The sequence below is a fragment of the Peromyscus maniculatus genome, chromosome 3, assembly GCF_049852395.1.
Source record: "Peromyscus maniculatus bairdii isolate BWxNUB_F1_BW_parent chromosome 3, HU_Pman_BW_mat_3.1, whole genome shotgun sequence".
Lineage (NCBI taxonomy): Eukaryota > Metazoa > Chordata > Mammalia > Rodentia > Cricetidae > Peromyscus > Peromyscus maniculatus.
In genome coordinates this window covers 115,521,305-115,546,555 of record NC_134854.1, presented here as the reverse complement: position 1 = coordinate 115,546,555, position 25,251 = coordinate 115,521,305, and the positions used below count along the sequence as shown (strand labels likewise).

At 43.3% G+C, this 25,251-nt stretch overlaps 1 long non-coding RNA gene across 12 annotated transcripts in view; it reads right to left on the bottom strand.

Moving 5' to 3' along the window:
- LOC107399835 (uncharacterized) overlaps positions 1-25,251 on the bottom strand; it is a 356,785-nt gene that overhangs the window by 29,217 nt on the left and 302,317 nt on the right. For 6 of the 12 annotated variants that reach the window (XR_013050030.1, XR_013050031.1, XR_013050033.1 and 3 more), the window contains 2 exons: positions 14,491-14,858; positions 9,126-9,245 (listed from right to left, as the gene is read on the bottom strand). This is a non-coding gene — a long non-coding RNA (uncharacterized LOC107399835). Of the gene's footprint in view, positions 1-9,125; positions 9,246-11,755; positions 14,859-25,251 lie in introns of those variants that run through there. The other 6 variants (XR_013050028.1, XR_013050032.1, XR_013050036.1 and 3 more) reach the window with 4 other exon arrangements.

The following is a 25,251-nucleotide window of genomic DNA, read 5'->3' as shown; positions in this document are numbered from 1 at the left end:
TCACAGGTAATGGTGATTTACTAAGACACTAGGCTCTTGGGCATCAGCTAGATTCTTCTGCAGGCTTCCATGGTTTCCTGTTTATAGAGTATCTTTTAACTGACTGGGGAAATCTCAATTTTAGAGGCATGGTGCTTGCTGTAAGATGGATGCTGGGCAAGAAAGTCTTTTGTGGGAATAACACTGCTTTTCAGTAGCATCCACATATTTAGTACTCAGCTGGAACGTGGAGAGCCTCTGGGAATAAATGCAGTAGTTGATTCCTGCCCAAATCCTTTTGAGAAGAGGAAGTGGGTCCTTTCTAATCTTTGACACACAAAAGCGCATTGCTTGATAACGGATATTCCACCGAAAAAGCAAAATCCAAACAAACGGCATCATTTTGCTCTAGCCTACATACAGTGTGAGTGAGATTCCAACTATGTGAATGGTGGGAGGAAAAGCAGGGCTTTCTTCCTATCCCAGTCAGTGGCCGCTGTCCACAATCCGAGCATTGAGCTCACAAGGACCGATCCACATCCACTGCCACTTCTTCCTGCGCTCTGCAATTTGGACTTCAGTCCGCGTTTGTTGCTCCTGCTGTGGCTGTGGTGCTTGGGTGGGGGTGGGGCAGGGCTGCACCAGTGCTAGGCAGGCACTCACCCCTCAGTCTAACCTTTTCTTTGTGTCTGTATATCTGTGGTGTGTGTGCGTATATGTGTGAATGCACGTGTGTGGGGGTGCCTGTGCACATGAGTATGAGTACATTTAGAGGCCCCAGACCTCATAGCTCGCCCCTTTTTTCACCGAAGCAGGGTCCTTCAACTGAACCCAGAGTGCCCCGGTATGGCTAGTTTTGCTAGCTGGCTTGCTCCAAGGATTCCCAGTCGCAGCCTCCTGAGAGCTCAACTTCTAAGCAGGCCTCCACACCCAGCCAGCACTTATGTGGGTGCTAATGATCCATGCCTCAGTCCTCCTGCATGCTCAGCAAGCGCCTTATCCACTGAGTCATCTCCTCAGCCTCCTCCCCCGTCTGATTTTTTATCTTCTAGATCTTCATGCTCTTGTTTTATGTGTGCACATGTGTGGGTGAATGGGTGGGTGCGTGTGCATGTGGAGGCTAGACATCAGCATCAATTTTCGTCTTCAGTTGCTTCTGTTTTATTTTTTAAGATTGAGTCGCTCTCTGAATCTGGAACTCACCCATTGGCTAGAGTGTCTGGCCAGCAAGCCCCAGGCATCCTTCTGGCTCCACATCCTCAGAGCTGGGAATCCAAGAGCCCCATATCACCAAGCACAGCATTTTATAGAGGGTTTAGGAGATGCAAATTCAGGTTCTTATGCTCATGGGGCAAGCACTTTACCAACTGTGTTACCTCCAAGGCTCCTTGATTGCTCTTCTACAGAGAACTACAGTGTTCTTTCTCTAGACCATTTATCTTTGTGTCAGTACTTCTAAGGCTTGGTCTTCTCTGTCATGAGCATCATTTTGAAGGCAAGTGTTGCCTTAGTCATTTCTTCTGGTTAAGGTATAAATGAGATCAGTGCCATTTTACCTCAGTGTTGGCCAACCAGATGCTCCTGCACCTAGTTTGGAGTCACACAGCTGCAGACACATAGTCCTCTGTCTTCCCATCACACCAAGCCCTTGACCAAGGCCCTCCCTTGAGTTAGGTTCTATGCTAACATCTTCACTGCTCTGTTAGACAAGGACCTTGAACACTGGCCTTTGTGTCTCTCCGGCCCTAAGGATGTTAACCAGAGCTTTCTCCCAAGGAAACATCAGATGTTCATTAGCCATGTAAACTCATTTCTGGGACTGTTTAGGGCACTGTTGAAGGGGAAAGGTGCTGGCTTTGCTGGAGCCAGATATAGGGGAGGAGGCTTGGTCCTATCACTACAGCAAAGTGAAGTGCCCGGGGGGGGGGGGGGGTGGAGACTGTTCAGAAAACTGGAGGTAGAGAGTGCAGGGTAAAAACAACAACAACAACAACAACAAAACAGTGTGTGGGGATGGAAACAGAGGTGTAGCTCTGTCTTTGGGACTGAGCTCATTGAGGCTGTATGTGAACATCAAGAAGTCGACAGCAGTAGGATTTCAAACATCTTGGACGTCACTGTTTACCAAAACAATCAGTAGCCAGATGTTATTTAAACTTAAAATTAATTAAAATGAGATGAAGTGAAAAATCTAGTTTGTGAGTTGTACTAAGCACCACATACCGGATACTCAGTAACCCCTGGGGACTAGGGACTGTGCAGAACAAAGGCACAAACAGCATTTCCACTTTCTCAGAACATGTCCGGGACAGCATTGCTCCTGTTTGTTCTTGATTCTAGAAGCATTAGCTGAGCATCATCTTTGTCCTTGGCCCTGCTCCGAGGAGGGTTTCAAAGCAGAAGTTCTGGAGCAGTCCAGTTCAGGCACTCACAGCACGACCACGGGCAAGCCACTTATCCACTCTGGGCTTTTCTTTTATCAGCTATATAATCAAGAGTAATTTATGCAGTTCATGGAGTTGTTGCAGGATTACATGAGTGTGTTTGTCTAATGTGCCTGTTTATGTATACACATGTATATGTATATATTCATGCAAATATATTTAATGCATTTGTGCGTGCATACACATAGATATTCATATGTGCCTTAGCACAGTTTCTGAATGGATTCACTGATGGCAGAATATGAAGTCTTATCGATTGTTGGTGTTTATTAGAGTGATGTTGATAACAACTGTGGCTTCCACTGCCCAGTTTATCATCCAGCAAATTGGTAATTGTACACTAAGCCAGGCATGAGGCCCATGACTGGAATTCTAGTGTTGAGGATGCTTAGACATGAGGATAACAATGTATTTGAGGCAATCCTAGACTATCTGAATTTGAGGTCAATCAGAGCCACTCAGTGAGACTATATTCAAAAACAACACCAACTTAATAATGATAAACTATGTAATGTAGAGGAAATGAATGGACTGAAGAAGGAGAGAGTACTATAGGGAAAGCTTTTTAAAGGGGGTGCCATTTACACGGAGATGAAGCGGGGTGGGGGAGACACTAGCCTTGCAGAGGGAGAAACAGTGGAAGAACACCTGGAAGGGGGAAGTGTATTTTCTGCACAGCAGGATGTTGCAACCACAACACAGGGAACACTGTGCAGTAGCTGGCTGGGGTGGAAGGTGATGCTAGAAAGCCTGCAGCAGAGAAAGGTGTTTAAATGTTCCTCCCCGGGCTATGTGAGGCCCATAGTGGAGGAGAAGGGAGAATGAACTCAAAGAACTACACTCCAGGAGAAGGAAGAATTCAGACTCAGTTGGAAGCACGGAAATGGAGAGAAATGATCAATTGCTAAGCATGTTTGAGGTAAAGAGACTTGCTGGAGAGCTGGGGAGCAGCATTCAGGTGATAGTAGTGTTTGACCTCACGGACTAGGCTAGTGGGATTTTCATCTCTTGAGATAAGACTTGTAGGGAATGTTCTTGTTGAAGAAGAGCTAAAATGACTTGAAGGCAAGAGTCTGCAAGAAATAAAAAATCTGGTGTCCAGATGAAAGGCTGCGGCTAGCTGAAGAGGATGTTGGCATCATTGGTGACACTGTGCATGAATGACATTCAATGAATGACATATTGTAGGATAGGGGACTGGTTTTCAACAGTTGGGCTAAAAGTCAAAGGAAGGGAAAAGGAAACCAGAAGAATATAAGAAAATGTAAATAAAAACCTTGATAGAGGTATGCTTAGTATTCAGGATGTGTCAAAAACCTTACAATTTAAGAGCATCTCAATTAAGCAAGAGGAAAAAGACTTGAATGGTTATTTGTCTAAAGAAGATATACCATCTTTGTACATTACAAAAACATAAATGAAAGTCACAAGGAGATGCCAGTCCACTAGGATGCTGTCTTAGTTGGGGTTTCTATTGCGGTGATACAGCACCATGGCCAAAAGCCAACTTGAGGAGGAAAGAGTTCATTTCATTTGGCAGTTGACAGCTCATCCTCGGGGCAGGAACCCAAGGCAGGCACGCAGTAAGCAGGAACTGAAGCAGAGATCACAGAGGAACAGTTACCTGGCTTGCTCCTCATGGCTTGCTAAGTTTGCTTTTTTATACATCCTATGACCATCCACCTCAGGTGTGGCATCAACCAAAGCGGTCTGGGTTCTCCTCTGTCAACTAACCACAGGCCGATCTGGTAGAGGCGTTTTCTCAATTGAGATTGCCTCTTCTCAAAGGACTCCAGCTTGGGTCAAGTTGACAATATGCTAACCAGGACGAGGGTAAATGTTGGCAAAAATGTGAAGATGTTGGAACGTTTTTCAGTTACTCTGGAAGTGTAAAATGATTCTACTTAATCTTAATCAAATCATTATAATTCTTATTAGCTATCCTACTAGTGGATTTCTGTTAAGTCTTCTTCATGTACCTAAAGGCTAAAAGTGGTGGTCTGAATGAAAATGGCCTCCCGTAGGCCCATAGGGAGTGATGATATAGGAGGTGTGGCTTTGTTGGAATATGTGTGGCTTTGTTGGAGGAAGTGTGTCACTGGGGGTGGGCTTTGAAGTTGCAGAAGCTCAAGCCAGACCCATGTCATTCTCTTTTCTGGCTGCCTGCTGGTCCAGATATAGACCTCTCAGCTTCTTCTCCAGCACCATGTCTGCCTGCATGCTGCCATGGTGATATCCCTCTATGGTGATAATGGACTAAACTTCTGAAACTATAAGCTAGCCCCAATTAAATGTTTTCCTTTATAAGAGTTTACTCTTGATCTTATTCTTTACAGCTGAGTAACATTTCATTTGTGTATATGAATCACATTTTCTTTATCTGTTTATCAGTTGATAGACATCTTGGTTTGTGTATATGAATCACATTTTCTTTATCTGTTTATCAGTTCACAGACATCTTGGTTAATTCCATTTCCTGATTACTGTGAACTGAACCACAGTGAACATGGATTTGCAAGTGTCTCTGTGGTAGACTATATAAAGTCCTTTCTACCCAGGAGTTACATAGCTGGGTCTGATGGACTCTGTATCTAAGTGTTTGTTTGTTTCTTGTTTGTTTAGAAAACTCCAGAGTGATTTCCCAGTGGCTACAGTAGTTACTAGTTTACATTCCTACAAACACTGTGTATGGATTCTCCTTTTCCCCATCCTCACCAGCATTGGTTGTCATTTGCATTCCTGACTGCCATGAGATTAAATTTTAAAGTAGTTTGAATCTTCAGTTCCCTGATAGCTAAGGATATTAAGAACTTTTCTTTCTTTCTTTCTTTCTTTCTTTCTTTCTTTCTTTCTTTCTTTCTTTCTTTCTTTCTTTCTTTCTTTCTTTCTTTCTTTTTCTTTTTCTCTCTCTCTTCTCTCTCTCCCTCCCTCCCTCCCTCCCTCCCTTCCTTCCTTCCTTCCTTCCTTCCTTCCTTCCTTCCTTCCTTCCTTTCTTTTAAAAATTTTTTTTTATTTTATGTACATTGGTGTTTTGCCTGCAAATATATATGCAGGAGTCAGACAGCTGTGAGCTGTCATGTGGGTGCTAGAAATTGAACCTGGGTCCTCTGGAAGAACAGCCAGTGCTCTTCACTGCTGAGCCATCTCTCCAGCCCCCAATTTCTTTCTTTAGTGTCTTAAAGTTTTCATTGTAGAAGTCTTTCATTTCCTTGGTGATGTTTATTCCTGAGTTATTTCTGTTTGATTTTTAGATGGTGTGGGTACTATGAATGAGATTATTTTCCTGATATATTTTTTAGTGTGTTTGTCATTGGTACATAGAAAGTCACTGATTTGTGTGTGTTAATTAAAAAAAAAAAAAAAGATGGGAGCTGTTGATGGAGAGTATGAACAGAAGTACCCTGCATGGGTAAGCAATGCTGCCCCCAGACGACATGGATTGTTAGTGAAAATTTCAGTGCCAGGCACAGGTTACCTCCCTGTGGGTTATCCTACAGGATCAGAAAGGCCCCAGAGGCACCCAAACAATACAGGATATTGCCATTGTTCCTGGCTGCAGATGAGAACTAGATGGTAAGACCCTGTTGCTGAAGACACCACTCACTTTGGAATCAGTACAGAAAGAAACCAATTTTGAATTAATAAGAAAATATTCACCTTGCTTACTAGTTTACCTAGTTCCAGAACATGCTATGTAGGCTGCTGGGGGAGAAAAATCATTGTTCTTACCCTGCTCTGGACCATTCATGGTACAATACCAACCTGCTGGCAAGATGTGTCCATTGGTGTGAGAGTGGCATGATGGGTAAAGGGTTAATTGCTTGCTTTCTAATTGGATATGAGGCATGCTCTATAGGAGGAATTTCATGCCTAGTACTATAAACATGGTCAAAAGCCCATGACTGGGAGATCATGGGCCCAGGGAACCTATTGATGTTTTGTTAAGGGATCATGCTGTGAAACTACCTTCTTTGTGTTAGTATGTGTAGATGTGTGGTGCTGTCAGTTTTGATCAGAGAAGCTTCTTTTTGCAGTGGGTGGTGGTTCAAATGCCCACTGTGTGTAACTCTGAGCACTCGGCTATGGATGGATCATCTGTATCAATCTCCTACCATCCAGAGCTCTGGGAACTTCACAGAAGGAGAAGAAGGAATGCAAGAGTGAGCAGATGGAGAGAGCTATGAAATGCTTTCTCTGGACATGACCATGCATGCATCAAATCAAAGCAGCTGCAGTTGCCTGCAGAAGACCTGCACATGATCAAGCCGGCACATTTCCAGTATGGTTGGGGGAGGGGATCTCAGAGCTGCTGCAGCAAGGAGAGTCACTCTTTGAATAGAGCGCCACAGCTAGAGTGTTTGTGCCCCAGTGAATGGACACACACACACACACACACACACACACACACATTCATATGGGCACTGACTGGACTCAGGGGGGTACTTATAAAAAAAATTAAAAAGAGGACATAAAGTTGGGAAAGAAATGGGGTGGTCCAGGGAGAGTGGCGGGGAGGTAGTGGTGGATGGGTATGGTCAATGTACATTGTATGAATCTGTGAAACTTTCAATGAATAAAACATTATCGTTTTTAAACATTAAAAAAGAGTATCATATGACCCAGCATTTTCACCTGTATTTCTGCATTCAAGAGAAATAAAAACATTTGTTTGCACAAAATCTTGTACATGAATGTTGATAACAGCAGCTATTCATCATAGCCCAGAGGGAAAAGGACCAATGCTTATGACCATCAATGGATAAACAGATAAGCACATTTTGTTATATACATAAAGTGAAATATTATCCAACCATAAAAAGGAATGAAGTACTTATGGGTGAACCTTGAAAACACTCTAAGCGAAAAGCAGATATAAGTCACATAATGCATGAATTTTTAAATAAAATATCTATAATAGATATATCATCAAGGCAGAAAGGCTGGTGTTTGCCCAGGGAAAAGGAAGAAGGTGTGTGGAATTTCTCCGAGGCCATGAAGAATTCAAACTAGCTGGGCGGTGGTGGCACATGCCTTTAATCCCAGTACTGTGGAGTCAAAGGCAGGTGGATCTCTGTGAGTTCAAGGCCAGCCTGGGCTACAGAGTGAGTTCCAGGAAAAACACAAAGCTACACAGAGAAACCCTGTCTCAAAAAAACCAAAAAAAAAAAAAAAAAAAAAAAAAAAAAGAATTCAAACTAAAGAATGTGAAGGTTGTATAACATGATGAGTGTGACAAATGCCATTAGATTCTACATTTTAATATGTTTAGCATTATATGAATTTCATCTCAGTTAAAACATGATTTTAAAAAAACACCTTTGGATATGTATTCCTGGTAAGAAATGCATAATAAAACAGTATATATATATATATATATATATATATATATATATATGCTATCAGACTTACAGTATGCTGAAATGTCATACATCTGAAAACAGCAACATAAAGGACATGGACAAAAATTAAACAGTTTAGAGTTTAAGTAAAGATATCAGACAGCAACTGAAATCTCCAGGAATAAATGGAGCAAATCAGACATGGTGAATGGGAGGATCAATCAAATACTCTGCAGACATGATTTTACTTTATTCTATATCCTATATAATACACACAACTATATAATTACTAGAATGCATTTGGGTTTGGTAACATATAAATAAATGGCAGTATATCAAACAATAAGGTTACAAAATCTGGGAAGGGTGGTAATATAATAGGTACAAATATTCTCCACTGCATTAGAATTAAATTAGTATGAATTTGATATTATATTTTAAAAAGCTAAAATGTATGTTGCCAGCAAAACTGCAACTGGTCTGAAAATGACTTTTAAATAGAGTAAAATATTGAAGAAATTGGAACACTAGAAAAATACCCATTCACTATAAAGGAAGACGGCAAGGGAGGGATGGAGCCAATGACAACCTTATACTGAGGGTGGTGGCCCAAGCACAGAAAGACACATGGTGCATGTTCTCGCTTATACAGATCTTTGCATCAAATCTTTAGATCTGTGTGTTTAACTTGGAATAGCTGTAGAATCCAGGAAAGGGGTCATCGGTGGGGAGGGGGAAGCAATACCATATGAAGATGGGAATAGTAGAACACAGGGGATATGAAGAAAACAAAGGGAATAACATCTCTGGAGGGGGATTTAAGTGGGGAGAGGGATGGGAGGGTAGGGCAGAGGAGGGATAGGCAGAGGGTTAACTAACACTACAGATATTTGGAAAAAGCCATATGGAAAGTTAATATTTAAAACTTCATATATATGAATATGAAAGGATTTAACTGGAGTTATCCTACAGAGAGAACAGTGCTTCTCTAAGAACGCAAGGGTTACCAAATAAAAAGCCATATGTGTGTATGTGTGTGTGCGTGTATGTACACATTTAAAGAACATAAAGTTGGAGGAACAGGGAGGAGGCTAGATCTGGAAGGAGTTAGGGGAAAGAAGGGAGTGACTATGACCAAAATATAATGTATGAGATTCATCAAAAATAAAAATAAAAAATATTTTAAAAGAAAAATAAAAAGCTCAAGTACCAGGTGAGGTCAGGGGTGTCCTGGGAAATCCCCAAACATGAGAGGCAACTGCTTTTACTCACACTTGTCCACCAGAACTTGATACTAAGACCCTATTGCTGAAGACGCCATACCCTTTGGTCACAGGACATGGAGAATGAAGCTGATACTGACCGGGAAGCTTCCTCCCTGTGGTGAGCTCTCATAGTCCTGGAAGATGCTATGCAGGCTGTAGGGAGAAGGAAGTCATCCACACTCTTATTTGGCTGTGAACATCTAGAGCTACAGGAACACCTGTGGGACAAGAAATGTTGATGGGTGCAGTAGTGGTACAAATACTATGGCATCAACCAACTGCCTTCTGATTGGACTTCAGGCCTGCTCTAGAGGAGGAAATACCTGCCTGATATTATACACCTGGCCAAGGACCCATGGTTGGGGAGCTCACAGGCTCCAGGGGGGAATGTACTACTATTATTTTTCTAGATGGACATTGTAGTAAACAGACATCTTTATACCTCACAGTTCTCAAATCTCAGAGAAGTTTCTTTGTGCAGTAAACAGCAGTTAATGCAGAAACTCACAGTCAAAGTGCAGAGAATAAGAATCTGTGGAGTACTCAGTCCTAAGTGGGACACCAGGATCACATCCATTTCCTCACAGTGCTCAGTCCTGAGTGGGACACTTGGATCACACCCATTTCCCCAGAGTACTCAGTCCTCAGTGGGACACCTGGATCACACCCCTTTGGTCCTTTGGCAGAGGGAGCAGAAGGGTTATCAAGGCAAGAGGTTGGGGAGGACTGGAGGATGACAATGCCTTCTGGATATGGCAGGACCAGGGCCCTCGCAAACTTGCAGCAGCTATGGTTGTCTGCATAAGACCCGTACAAGATCAAGCCACTCAACCTTCCAGCATGGAGAGGGAAGGTGTCCTGAGTTCCACCCCTCGACGAGGAGCTGTTAACAGCTGATGGCTGCTGGAGTCTGTTTTCTTTGAGGGTGTGGCTCCTAGTGTGATAACCACACACTGGAGTGTGGTTCCACACCCATGGCTATATAGGCAGCATCAACTGGACTCTATTATTAAAAAGAAGAAGACTTCAAGTTGAGGGGAACAGGGAGTGGAAATAGACACGGAAAGAGGTAGAGGTAGGAGGGGTGGTAAATATGATTGAAAACACAGTGTATTTATGTATGACAGTCTCAAAGAATTAATAAAAACATACTTTAATTTTTTAAATCAAAGAAATGAAAATGCCATACTATAAAATATCTACCCTTTATAAAGGAAGACAACAAAAGAGGGATAAAATCTATGAACAACATTTGAAGCATGGAAAGCCAAAAGCAAAGTGGCAGAAGTAAATTGAACCTTAATTACAAATAATTACCCAATCCAGTCAGAAGGCAGGGATTATCAGACCATATTAAAACATGAAACAAGACCCAAGTATACGCTGCAAAAAGGAAACACACTTTAGATCCAAAGATACAAATAGGCTGAAAGCCATAAGAAGGGAAAGATAAACCATGCAAACAGCAACCCTGAGAAGCTGGAGAGGCTGCATTAATATCAGACAAAGGGGACTTTGAAATAAGAGCTAGAAAAGGGGAGACCACCCAGGAAGAAGACGGTAGCAGCAAGGAGCAGAAAGTTTGGGGTGAGACTCTGGGAATTCTCAAATTAAGAAGTAGGACAAAGAGGAAAGATTTTTGCAGAAGAAAACCCATATGATTGCATTTCTCTAGGCCATGGGATGAAGTGCACCCATTAGAAGCCCTCAGCCCCTGCTTGCTCACTGACCCTGCTGTGTTAACAAATGAGGAAAGGAGAGATATGAATAGTGACTTCCCAAGCCAGAGGAATAACAGAGCCGAGCTAAACCTACAACTTTCCATTTTCTTTCTGTCTCTTTCTGTTTTACCCTCCCCCTTCTCTCGGTTCTCTGCCCACCCTGCTTCTCTCACATCCCTTCCTCTCTCATGCTCAAAGGTCTTTGCATTAGCCAGGGTTCTCTAGAGAAACAGAACTTACAGAATGAATCTCTACTTATATAGAAAGGGGATTTATTAGAACAGCTCACAGGCTGTGGTCCAGCTAGTCCAACAATGACTGTCCATGAATAGAATGTTTAAGAATCTAGTAGTTGTTCAGTCCACAAGACTGGATGTCTCAGCTGGTCTTCAGTAGACACTGGAATCCCAAAGAAGTAGGCTCTAATGCCAGTGAAGGAATAGACTTGCTTCAGAGGCAAGAGCAAGCAGGCAAAGAGCAAAATCTTCCTTCTTCCATGTCCGTATATAGGCTTCTAGCAGAAGGCATGGCCCAGATTAGAGGTGTCTCTTCCCATCTCAAAAATCCAGATTAGAAGGAGATCTTCCCACTTTAAGCAAAAAATCTCTCACAGATGTTCCCTCTTTAGGTGCTGTGGGATGATCTGTATGTCAAATCTGTTGCTCTGATTGGTCAATAAATAAAACACTGATTGGCCAGTGGCCAGGCAGGAAGTAGGTGGGACAAGGAGAGAGGAGAATTCTGGGAAGCGGAAGGCTGAGGCGGAGAGACACTGCAGCCACCGCCAGGACAAGCAGCATGTAAAGACTCTGGTAAGCCACCAGCCACGTGGCAAGGTATAGATTTATAAAAATGGGTTAATTTAAGATAAAAGAACAGTTAGCAAGAAGCCTGCCACAGCCATACAGTTTATAAGTGATATAAGCGTCTGAGTGATTATTTTATAAGTGGATTGTGGGACTGCGGGCTTGGGGAACCTGGAGAGAAGCCCTCCAGCAACATTTAGGGGCTTTAGTTAATTCTAGATGTAGTCAAATTGACAACCAAGAACAGCCATCACCATCTATCCCACTGTTTTTGGACCCTTGAAAGTATACAGGTGCAGTCTGCTGGGGTCTTTGTAGAACATTATCAAGATTTCAAATTAATGGAAGTAATTCAAGGTGTCCTTCAATTATCTGTTCCTTCATGGATGACTGGCTAGCTTCCCTGGGTTTTAGTTTCCTTATCTTTCAAATGGAAAATCACACTCCTCAGGAGATATAACTGCTAAGGATGAGTAAGGAAAACACCCTACTTTTAGGAGTCCATGCACTGGATTGAAGAACACAGCCTCCCTATCAAAGATCTTGAAGACCTGGGGAGACCCTAAGGGACATTTAAGAATGCCCCTGCAGTAAAAACTTGCTCCACGGGCAGAAAGAAACAATTAGGGAGAGTCTAGAGACTCTATGACGACGGTGTGGTTTAGATGCCAAAGAAGAGCCATTGCAAATATCCCAATGACTCCAGATGTTAGAACCCACCAATGTCTATGGGAAAACAAGTGCATGGCCACTATCTTCTCCTGGAAATGCCAATGACTCCTTATGGCCTGGACACTGCAAGTGTTTGTTGATGTTGACACATGACATCAGTGCCCTTGGGTGGTTTTTATTTGGGAAAACCATCAACAGACAAATCCTCTCATTCTCAGAGGTCCCTGAGAATTCAGGAGAGATAAGCTAAGTTTATGGTTTATATCCTTCATAATGGTTTCCATGCTTCCTCACTGGCATTATCTGCGATAAGAATCTGACCCCAGGGCTAGTCCTGAGTCACCACAGTAGAATCAAATTCCTTTATTTAAGAAGGAGGGTGGAAAGGAGGAGGAGGGGATAAAAAGGTTCTTATATACAGAATTGTTTTTAGTAATGGTAAATAGTAATTGTTTAGAATAGTAAATCATTGTCACAATAAATACAAATGGAGCCAGCTCCTCTTGGAACATAAGCAGTGATGAGGAAAAAGATTAGGTGGCTTGGGAAAAAATAGAGCCCTGACTTAGAAGGAAGGTCTTAGAGCAGAAGGTCTCATCTAACTTGCAAATGAAGAGTGAATTTGACATGGAACAATGTAAGGAGATTTATTGGTGTCTTCCCAGTGGTATATGAGCATGGGAGGTTGAGTTTAACATTTTGTTTATTTATAAACTCCCGAATGTTATGCTATGGCTCTGGGCTCAAGTTGCATTTCACACATCTCATTTCCCTTTTCAATTCTTAGCATTTGGGCACAGTAAGAATTCTGATGCTCAGTGGAAGATGACCTTGAGGGTTGTTGGCAGCTTTCCTTATTACTGTCAATAGAAGAAAGACACTGTAGACGCATAAGTCTGTTTTTTTCTGCTGATGCCATATAGAGAACTCTCAGATAGCTCGGTGCTCATGAAAGAAATGAAGTCACTGTTGACCATGCTCTCTGTAGGACATTATGAGTCAACTAAATTGGACTACTTAAGTGCCCTGAGTGAGATACGGGTTTGCATGTTTATGTGAGTGCACATGGGCACCTGCACATTTGTGGAAGCCAGAGATCAACCGCAGGTATAAGTCTTCAGGAGGCATTCACCTTGTTTTCTGAGACAAGACCCTCACTTGAACCCGTGGTTCATCTATTCAATCAGATTGGATGGTCAGCAAGCCCAGCCCCAGGACCCAGCTGTCTCTACCCACTCAGCACTGGTATTACAAATGCATGCCATCATTCCTGGCTTTTTTTATGTGGGTTCTGGAAATGGAACTCGGGTCCTCATGCTTATTCTGCACATACTTTACCGACGGAACCATCTCCCCAACCCCTCAGTCCTCTCTCAGTTTGGCATTCATGATGTGGAAAGTAAGGAGCATCATGACTTCTTAGAAGAAAGTATAATGGTGGAGGCGGAATGGAAGGTGGAAACCCTAATCACCCTCATTGCTGTAATCCATCATATCTTTAAAAAATAAATTTAAAAAATTAAAATTAAAAAATCTTTAGTTTTTTTTTCTTTTTAATTAAGCATGATGGTACTGTGAAGAAAGAGAAAACAAACTCACTGGCATTTATAGTCACCTTCTATCACCAAAAGTGTTGACTTCTGTGTATGCAACTTATCAATATTAAAGTATAATGTCCATTCTTATTTCTTGAGGAGTATGAGCCAGCTAAGTATAACACATTTCCCTAAGTGTACATGAAAGCCAACAGTGTTGAATATAGAAAACCACTCTTAAAACATAACTTGCTTTTACTAGAGCCTAATCTTTCCTTGAGACCTTATTTCATTGTAAAGATTTTATCCCTTAAAACTTCATTCGGAACGCAGTAAGCAGAAAGTCATTAATGAGAGCCCTGCATCGTTGTACTCTGCTAGACTCTGCGCTGGAGCTGTAGAGCAGTGGTGCTTCCCAATCACAACAGCGGTATCTCAAACTGCTCACACGGATGTGCCAATGGGCCTGTGGCACATCACTCTAAGTACACCAAATCCAAGAACCCACTGATTGTATCCATTCAACAAAAACATTGCCTGTTTAGAGGGATAACCAGAGAAGCAGAAGCAAATCAGCTTCCCAAATGCTTTCCCTGACACTATCTAGTTATTCTTCTCTGTAACCTACCACAGAGAAGAACCGCTGATGCGGCTACTAAAAGAAGGAAGCGGGGGTTATGTGTGTGAGGCGGTAGTTTCCAGAAAGGGCTGCTATCAGGAACTACTCACTGCCCATGTCAAATTGGGATGAGCAGGAAGTGCCTTTCAGTGGTTTGTCCCTGGGAATGGGACCATTGATCTGATCAATGAGGCTTCTTAAACTGTCCAGGAATCCCAAGCTGGGTTGACAAGAAGGAGTCCCTTTTCTTCTCATTCTGACAAATAGAATAGCCGTAGGCTTCCTGCAAGGAGGCAACATCAGGAAATAACACAACAGTGTCAAATAGTTCAGGAGTCATTCCAGCTTTGGAGGTCCTCCTCAGGATCTCAGAATTACCTCTTCTAAAGTAAAGGAACATGACCCACTGGTACCCATCTCATCTTGAAACATGGACTCCTTTGAGAATCTGCAGAAGTAATGCTGTAGCTTCTTCTCCCTGAAAAACACACAAAAATAAAAACTTCCATTAATTATTCCTATTCACAAAACCTACATTTGCCTATTCGGGTGAGGGAAAACAGACACAATAACACCAAGTTGCCTGCCCATGTCCTGTGACCCTGAACTTGGTCCTCTTTCAATTAATTATTCATTGCTGCCTTTTACACTGGATTATTTCCGGGGGTCCCACAGCCACCTGAGGAAGTCACATGCAGGTTCTGTGTGGTCCAGCTTTCTTCACCCCTGGAACCATGTCTCTTGAATGGATCTATACATCATGTACTATGCCAGCTCATTCTTTTCTTTTATATCCCTGACCTCAAACCAAAGAATCAAAACAGAAATCTGGCCTATTGGTTTCACTGTTGGAAAAGTCCCACAGAACATTGTTTTGCTGGTGTCTTCTGTGATTAAGGTGAAGCCCTTTCAAATGGTTCTAGCTGTACCCAGAACACTCAGTATTTTTCTGGTACTTTTATGATCAAACCTAGTTCCTTCTCAGTACTGGAAGCATGTGCTTACACTCGACATTTGTGTCCATTTTCATGTTGACAGAATTGTGTCCTCCACATGACTTTCCCAAAGAGACATTTCTACGCCACACTATTTTTTTCTTTAAGTCAGTACAATTGGGCAGGGAAGATTGACAGGTGGGTAGTAGTGCTTATTTTCATAAGCAGGAGAACCTGAGTCCAAATCCCTGGCACTCACATAAAAAGTGGGGTGTGACTGTGTATGCCTGTCACCCCAGGCCTGGGGGTGGCCAATGATGAGAGGATCACTGGGGTTTGCTGGCCACCAGCCTCGCTCCAGGTTTGATAGGAGACCCTGTCTCAAAGTAGTAAGTCTGTCTCAAAGTGATGGACACACAAAGGTCTCCTTTACCCTCCAAACATATACAGTATCCTGTGTACCAGCACACACACACACACACACACTACACACTACACACACACACCATACACACAATACACATTATATAAACACACACAATACAAAACTAAAAAATATCAGCACTGCTACTTAATCAAGCGGTTCCCCTTTAGAAATACAGTTTTATCCTTTTTTCAAAGCAGGGATCACTTCTTCTCCCTGGATCCTCCTTTGATTGCCATGTTAAAATCCCCATCCACTTTTCTTCCCAATTCGTATAGCTCATGGCGCTATGTTCATGTGAGGATTAGTGGTTGGTCCTGTTTTTCTCTTCATGCATCCTGTCACTTAGTACAACCAGGCAGGTGTACAGCTCATTATAGATGGGTCAGTTTAAATGAAGGTTGGTTAAAAAGAGAGAAAGAAAGAAAGAAAGAAAGAAAGAGAGAGAGAGAGAGAGAGAGAGAGAGAGAGAGAGAAAGAAAGAAAGAAAGAAAGAAAGAAAGAAAGAAAGAAAGAAAGAAAGAAAGATAGAAAGAAAGAAAGAAAGAGGAGGAGGGAGGGAGAAGGAAGGGAGGGAGGAAGGGAGAGAGGGAGGAAAGAAAGAAAGAGAGAGAGAAAGAAAGGAAAGAAGGGAGAAAAAAGAAGAAAGAAGAAAAGGCCATTCTTCAGATGAGCCCAAGTTCTCAGGCGTTTTTAGTAATGGACTATTAACAGCAGCCCAGTTTGTCCCCATATATGCCGAAAACATGGAGCCTGCCTTGGATATGGATGCCTTAGCTAAGAATATTCCTCTCACTTCTATTTTCTTTCACTGTGGAGAAGACTTTAGAAAGTTGTCTTTCGGAGTGATAGCATGAATACTCAGACCAAACCAACCAGGCTCTTTCTATAAATGAACATTCCACGAGCCTAACGTGGAGAAGCATCCATTTCACAGCTCAGCCCTAAATGCCTCCTGGTTGTAATTAAGTACTTCAAAGTCTTCCAAACACCCTTTTAGAAATGACTGCCCCAAATACAAAATGATGTCCAATCAGATGTAAATCATCCCACAGCGGGGAGGGAGAGGCATGGGAAGCAGTCATCAGCACTTGGACTAATCAGAAAGTCTGGTCCCCTGATGAGGATTTTCGTCTTCTCATTTGTCATTCTAGCCACTGAGGTCTCAAGTGGCCAATTTGCTCCCTATTGGTAATCAGCTGGTTATTTTTACTCATTCCTTCCTCTGGGACTGTCAGACTACTTGGAGCAATTCATCACCCATTGGGGCCAAACTCTTCTATGACGGGAAGTGAGGGAAGAAAGATAGTATTCTGCGAAAGATAAAATCGAAGAGTATTTCATCATTTATATTCAGTTTTTAAACAATGATTTCCCCAATGAGGTAAGTAAAATAATGACACAACCGGGTAGACATGGGGGAGGGGGGGAGAAAACCAGCTCCAGGCTAAACACATTATGCAATGGAAATTGTCTCCGGCTGTGAAGTTTGTTACTCTGAAATGACGTGTTCCTAGATTGTCTTTACAACTCCCCAAAGAGTGTCATCTTACATTCATTACTTACTTTGCAGGAAGCTGCCTCTATGAAAATTAGAAATGCAGAAAGGAGCCCATTAAGGCTGTAGGAGACATTAGTGGTTATCCTAAACCACGCCACCCTGCCACCGGGGAGGAAGGCAGCCTTTGACGGTTATTTGGTCCGAAACAGGACAGTGACTGTGTTCCAGAACGTCCCTCCTTCCACTGGCCCCCACCAGGACTTCTCACTTACAGCACCTCACTTGAGAGTGTCTCCTTCATTTTCCTCCTTACCTCCAGCAGTTGCTGTCCCTAACAAAATCACTTCCAGACACGTTTTTAGGTGTTTCATTTCTCCGAGGTCACCTTGGGAGCCACACCAAGGATGACTCCGCTTCTCATTGCAACGGTGTCTCTGATGTCGGGACATTTTCTAATTAGTGGGTGTCTGTGTTGCTCTCCTCTCAGATTTCCCTCAGCCATTCTGAAGAAACAAATTTCAACCCCTCAGGGCCGACTGGTCCCCACAGCCAGGGGTTCCTATTCCCCAGGTGCAGGCTCAGCCTCGAGAAAGATGTTAGTATGACAGAAATTGGCATTTCCCTGGCATTTCCTTTGCCCATAGCCAGCTCTTGATTCCTTGGAAGGCAGCTGAGAGTTGAACAGTCCTTCTAGCTGTTTCCTCAGAGACTGCATCTGGCCAGCAACATGATCTGAATCTTGAAATGCTTGCCTTCCTCCACCAGTTTCGCTGTCTTGAGTGTCTTCTTGTGTCTTTACACTCTATACATGCTGCCCTGGGTGACTTTACTTTTAGGTGTGCCTTTCCATAAAGGGAATGCAAAGAGACAGAGAAAGCCCATTTACACACCCACATCAAGTGTTGCAGCTTTTCATCTGCTAATTCCCTCCAAGCATGGCTGTTTCCACACTAAGTGATGTCACCCAGCAGCTGTCTTGGACTGGAAACTGAAATGCCTGTGGATTTCTAGTCTTTTGTCTTACCTACCCAACGATCTGTCTCCTTTCCAAAATACTAGAGTAATAAAGAAATGCTTGGCTCCCTTTGCCGAGAATTGAATCCTATAGCTTTAAAGAAACTCTTTCACAATTTACTCACCTAATGTTTTATTTTAACTGTCTAATTCAGTTTGTAATTGTCCAATTTAATTCTAAATTTGCTTTCAAGAATCATTAACTATGATTTCTTATGGAAATGAACTTTTATATTTAGTGAAAAAATAGATTTTTATACAAGTCTATTTTCCAAATTGCAGTTTTGGGAGAGGAAGTGTGTGTGTGTGTGTGTGTGTGTGTGTGTGTGTGTGTGTCCATTAGAAAGTGTACATTATGGTGGAAGAGATTATAATTTATCTGCCCAGTGTCCCCAAGTTTACCTAAATGAGAACCTTTATATCTGGTGTAGTATAGACTTGTAGATCTCTTAGATACAGTGAACGGAGCTTTCTGTATCCCATTTTACACAAAAAATTAGCCATTTAATTACTTATTACCTTTTAATGAGTATCCTTATTGTTCATTCTTACTAAATGGCATACTATTACACACACACACACACACACACACACACACACACACACACACACGCACACGCACACGCACACGCACACGCACACACACACACACCAGTGAAATCCCGATTTCTAAGATTCTCTCCCTTCCTCCTGATCTCCTACATCCTGGTCTCTGTCACCATGACAATTGCATCCTCTGCTCCTTGCCCCTGTTTTGTGGTTGTGTTCATTCTCTATTCCTCCAAATGTTTGTTTATGCAAGGCTGAGATAGTCTCCAGTGAGTGCTTCTCCAGACTGCATTGGATTACCAGGGGGCCACGCAGATGCTGCTTGAAGCGCAACACAGTCTTATACACTTTATGTATTTAACCAACACCCAGACTGAGGAAAGAATCCTGCAATTGGAGGGCACTTGACCTAATCATAATAAACAAAACAGGAACTCCTATTTTGCTCTCTCCCTGTTCCCCTTTAGGTCATCCATCTTTTATAGATGTAAAACAAAAACTGTTAGCTGGTGAAAGATTCAGAAAGAACCATCCAAGCCAAATGAAATTAAAGAACAGGACCATCCTTTGTCTCGGGTCAGTTGAAAAGAACTCACGCTGATGACCTAAGGTCCTATCAGATTTTGTGCCTGGCTATTCTCAGTTGCCAAGGGAGCCTTCCTGTGAGATGGATCCATCCTTCGCAGGGGAGCCAGCTCTCCCAAACAGTCAGGGGCACACCACTACACCGTGCTTCCTTACAGGAGGCTGTCACACTTTCTACAAAGCCATTTCTTTGCGTTTAGATGAAGTTAAAATAGCATGTCTCTTCAGGGACCTAAAATCGTGCTTTCCCTTGGGATCCTTGCCTTGAAAACGTCAGCGAAGCTCAGAAATGACTAGGGAAAGGCTCCCTGGCTGAAGGCCAACCTCAAGTACAATGATGACATCATGAGCTACGCCATAGGAATTACCTCCCTGGTTGTTGTATAGAAGCGGACACACAGGACTGTGCTTTTCCTCCTCTTGTGTTACGATCATCTGCAGATGTCAAACTTTCCTGTCCTGAATGGGTACAAGCTGTGATATTACCATTCAAGGACTTCCAGTAGCAGCAGAAGGAAAATTACGAACCAACTCCCCTCGGAGAGGAAGTGCCTATTCAAACAGCCGGTGTTGGCCGTGAGCACAGGCAACGGCTACCTCCTTCCTACCAGGAATGGCCCAGTCTCCAGCGCTGCTGCCTCTCCAATCATGGGCTGTTAAGATTGGCATGGTCGGAGGATGCTTGGCAAAAGCAGTATTTGGCACAGTCTCACTTATCCCATAAGCACTCAGGGAAAGAATTGGCTACGTGCTTATCCCCCAAAGACAGAATTGTGCTTGTTCATTGATTCTGTTTAATTTATAACAAATGCCTTAAAAAAGAAAATGGGACACACACAGCTTGGAAGTCTTCTGCACATTCTAAGGACCAATGTCCCCAGAATTACCCTCTGCTTTTCCTCTACTGGAATGGGTTGTGGCCAGGGAAGAGGTAGAGCATATACTGCAGCCAGGAAGGTCCTTTGCTGGGTCAGCTAATATAGCCTTCTCTCATTTTGAATCTAATACTGAAGAGAGCGTCATTGGTGCTACCGTTCTGTTCATATTTTATTATCTCCCAAGAACCTTAATTTCTAAGCTCTGTTGCCTGCTCTTTGCCCGGGTCACATTTGGGATGGAATAACTGGAGGTTCCCAGAAGGGGAGCCCCTCCCTAAATGCCTTTCCCTTCACCTTTCCCACACTCCTTGTTTTTAGGATCAAGACAAGACACTCTTTTTTTTAATGGCTTATTTGTTTTTATTTTAAGTGCATTGGTGTTTTGCCTGCATTTATGTCTGTATGAGGGTGTCGAATCATTTGGCGCTGGATTACAAATGGCTGTGAGTTGTCATATGGGTGCTGGGAATTGAACCTGGGTCAACTGTAAAAGCAACAGAGCTTCCAACCCCTGGGCCATCATCTCTCCAGCCCCAAGACAAGACACTCATGTTTAGGGTGGTGGGGCTGCCTTCCTGCCAAGGGCTCTGCCTGGGGAACACTTGAAAAATACTGGATAGTTGGATTCTTCTCACTGCTAACAACTCCAAATGGAATGCTTTCTGTGACAAGAGAAATAAAGGTTCAATGTGGCCTTTCCAAATCTCTTCTCCAAACAGAAGTAACCCTGATGAAGATGGCGCATTACTCTCGTAGTTGTGTGACAAGACACCCGATAAACAAGTTAAGGGAGGAAGGCTTTGTTCGGCACAGGGAGTTCATCCTGGAAGGTAGTGTGGCAGGAGATCAATGCATCCACAGTCAGGAAGCCAAGAGAGATGAATGTTGCTGCTCTGTCACCTTCCTCTTGTGGGCGGGTCTTTCCACCATCTTCACCTAATATAGAAGCTTACTCACAGACCCGCTCAGAAGTTTATCTCCTCTGGTCCCAGATACTGCTAAACTGGCACTATTAACTGTCCCAGATACCACGTAAATCATTGGTATTCACATCATCACTTTATTCCTTCGTGCGGTTTACCCTCACACTTGGAGGCTTGTGCTCTGCACCAAGGGGACAGCTTTTAAGAGGGTTACGCATAGTTCCTTGCCTGTACGGCCCCATTTGCTAGGACAGACACTGGAACAGCAGGTATATCAAAGTGTGATATGTGTAGGAGTCTTAGCAAGAGGGGCTGCTAAGGACTGGGGCCGGGGCCTTGACTATGCAACCTGGGTCACCTCTCTCTGTTTGTTATCAGATTCCTCCCTGTGTGCTGCCCCTGATGAGGATGGTACCTACTGGCAGGCATCAGGGCACACAAAGGCCCCATTATCATGTCTCCCCTGGGATCTCAGCTGTACTATAACACCCTAAGTTGGCCTCCTAATGAAATTCACATTCCACCTCGGAGTAAATATAAATTAAAATAGAGGAAGGGGAACAGGCAGACAGAGACAAGAAGATAAGAGAATCAACAATAGAGACCAAGGGGTAAAAAAGATATATGGGAACGAGAGAGACAGAGAGAGAGAGAGAAAGACAGAGAGAGAGAGAGAGAGAGAGAGAGAGAGAGAGAGAGAGAGAGAGAGAGAGAGCATGATCATGCTGAACTTTCCAGTAATCCTACTGACAGACATTCTTCTTTGTCTAGGAGAACACATATATAAGGCTTGACACAGGACACCTGGACATGAGTCATATGCCACACTCTCACCACACACAAACTGGCTTTAGACACATTGTCTCTGTATCCTCATTTGCAAAATAGATGTTGTAAAGATTCAATCCCACAAACTGTTTCGGCACTGGAATGAGATCAGCAAGTTCCCGCCCACCAGCCGGGCTCTCGTTGTGTAGAAAGGCTTTAAACCATTCCTACTCATTGCTCTTCATGTAAGTGTGCGTATGCACAGCGCATATCAATGACTGCTCTCTGCCTTGGAGTTGCTGGAGTTCAAAGGTAAACCAAGGCTGTGGAGCTCTGGGGTACCAGAAAGATGGGATGTGGACATTTTTCTCTCAAACATTTTTTTTTCTCATCATCTCCAGTGTGTGACCATGGTGTTCCTAATGTCTCCAAGCTCTCACACATCAGTCATTTCCCATCTGTGCTGGTCTGTCTTGATAAGCTTGTTATCGAGTGATCACATCCAAGTTTGCAGGAGTCTACATGTGTGTTCTTTGGCATGTGTTCATGAACATCCTCATGAGGCTGTAGGGAGATAGAACATACTTGCTGTCTGAATATACTTATACTTGGCAGGCAAAGTCCTACATTGTGTGGCTCTAAGAGCCCATGGGGAAGGAGAATTGCAGCATGAGGAGATGAGGTCAGACTTAGGGGAGACATCGATGAAAGTCATGCTTGCCAAGTTGAAAGCAATCAAGTTTGTGAACAGTTGGTTCCTGATGAGCACCTAGGAGGATGATAAACTAACTTCTTACCTTTGGTGCCTGGGAGTCTACAGTTCATTAGCAGAAGAGAGTTCGTCTTAGGGAACTGAGAGGAATGAACTTTTAGAAACTGTTCCAGTTTGGATTTCAGGTGACCCCCGCCCCCCCCCCCCAAAAAAAAGGCTTATTGTAAAAGTCTTGCTTTCCAGCTTCTAGATCTACAGAAAGCTAATTGGACCACAAAGACTCCACAGTCTATTGAGGGATTTATAATGTGAATAGCACCATGCTATCATTGGGAATGGCAGAGACTTAGAAGGTGGAGCTGGCTTGAAGGAAGCAAATTTCTGGAGTATGTTCTTGGGGGCCGTGTCTTGTCGATGGGTCACCCATGAAGTGAACATCTGTGCCCTCCTATACTCTTCCACTGTGACATTCCACCTTACCACAGGCCCATAAACAATGGAGCCAGCTGAATGTGGACTGTAGCATCTTAAACTGTAAGCCAAAATAAACCTCCCCTCCTGTTCAATATTCTCTCAGGTATTGCTCTGGAGAACTGCTTCTCCCCATCTGTTGTCTGCCCCCACTAAAGAACAAGACCATGAGGACCATGCTGCCAGAGACCATGAGCAGGAGGACTGAGCAGGGAGAGAGGCAAGCAAATACCCAGATTGAGATCTCCTGGTCTCTCGGGGAGTGAAATAAGGTGACATACTCAAGTCAGGGCTGACAGTGCACAGTTCTTCCTGGATTTACAGTCCTCATCAGTCCAGGACAGAAGAATGAATGAGGAATGTGCTAGAAGGCAGAAGGTCGTCATGGTAAAGGGGCAGCCAGGTCGGAGGGAAGGCAGCTCAGTTGAAGGAAGGGCAGGATAGTGGCAGGCTGAAGAACAGCCATGAGCAGGACCTGAGTTTACAACCCAGCCACACATGACTTATTAACTGACTGATCTTGAACAGTCTCTCTTATTATTGTTGAGACCCAACATCCTCATCTGAGAAATGAATGATATTGTTCTACAGCTACTGTAAGAATTCCAAGAGAAACTATGAGAAAGTACTCCACTAACATATATTGGTACTTAATTTGCAGGAGGTTTTTATTTCTCATTAATCCACTTGAGAGGGTTAATGACCATAGTATAATTTAGACCTCTTAAAAATCTTTCCTTCTTTCCTCAAAGGTGACTTTATCACTGACTCTTGTCCAAAGTGCTCTATTTAGACTGTGAGCTTGTGTCATAGGCCTGTTGCCACAGCTACTCTACCCCCAACCAAACTCTCCACCCTTTGGTGCTGCCTTATTTCTATCCCGTGGGACCTTCACGTCTGGTGGGTCACATAGTTGACTTAAATTCATTATGTCCATTCCATGTCATACTGGCATGAACTTTTGCCTCTAACACATTTTTTTTTTTTGTAAGTAGAAAGGAACATGACAAATAGTAGATGCTAAGCAATATCTACTGGATACACTACAGAATAATCAAATAATCACTTAGGTATGGGTCCAAAGCTGGTGTTTCCTGGCACTATGAATGTAATGTTTTGGAAATTCCTGTTAGAGCCTGTTTTCTCCCCCATAAAATAATAATGATGCTCTTTTGCTCAGGCCAGATCCAAAGCATGGCTGACCAAGCATGCCTACCAAGAACAGCCTACTATCTTTCAAAATGAGAAGAGGATCTGGAAGAAAATAGCAAGGAGAAGCTTCCTCCATACCGCAAGAACATCAGTGTAGGCTTCAAGATGCCCAGGGAAACAACCAAGACACACACACTGACAAGAAAACTTCCTGCAAGTGTCTCCAACTGAGGGAGGCTCGTGTCCGGTATGGTGACCAAGACGAAGAGGCGGGGGGGGGGGGGGGGGGGGGGTTGCCATCTTTCAGGACCATCTCCACTGCATCCATAGGGACAGCTGTTCCAGGAGACATGTAAGAATGTGCCTGTGTGCCCTGCGCCTGCTTCAGGGAAGTGAAGATGGGCAACATCGTTATTGTGGCCCAGTGCAGGGTCCTAAACAGGACTGTATCCTTCAGTATCTGGAGTTACTAAGGCCACTGACACCAAGAAGCAGTTCTGTGAAGTCTGAGACCCAAGGGTATCTGACCCCAAACAGAGTTATTCTCCCACTCAAAGAAAACAAAAGAGCAACACCTATTGATGGTAGTGGTTTCCAAGCTCAGAGGGTGAAGTGAGATAATCCCTGAGGAGCACTGGGCAGTACCTCTGGGGTGTAGTCACTACTAACCAGAACAACTAAAATACATGTTGAAGAGTTTCTTGATTTATACGCTAGAATCTACAAGAAGACAATAAACTTTCTTTCAGACTTCTGGACCCTGGGCCTACACAGCCAGTCATGTGACTGCCTTTCCTCTGCACCTCTCTTTCCATACACTCCTCCAAAATCGTATACCACATGGTGGCCAGTGGGAGTCTCAGGGGCTGTCACAGGTTTGTCCCACAGTTTGACTGGTGCTGGGATCAGGTCAGTGAAGCTGCCCACGGATTTGTCACGCTCCTATGAGTCTATCTTTC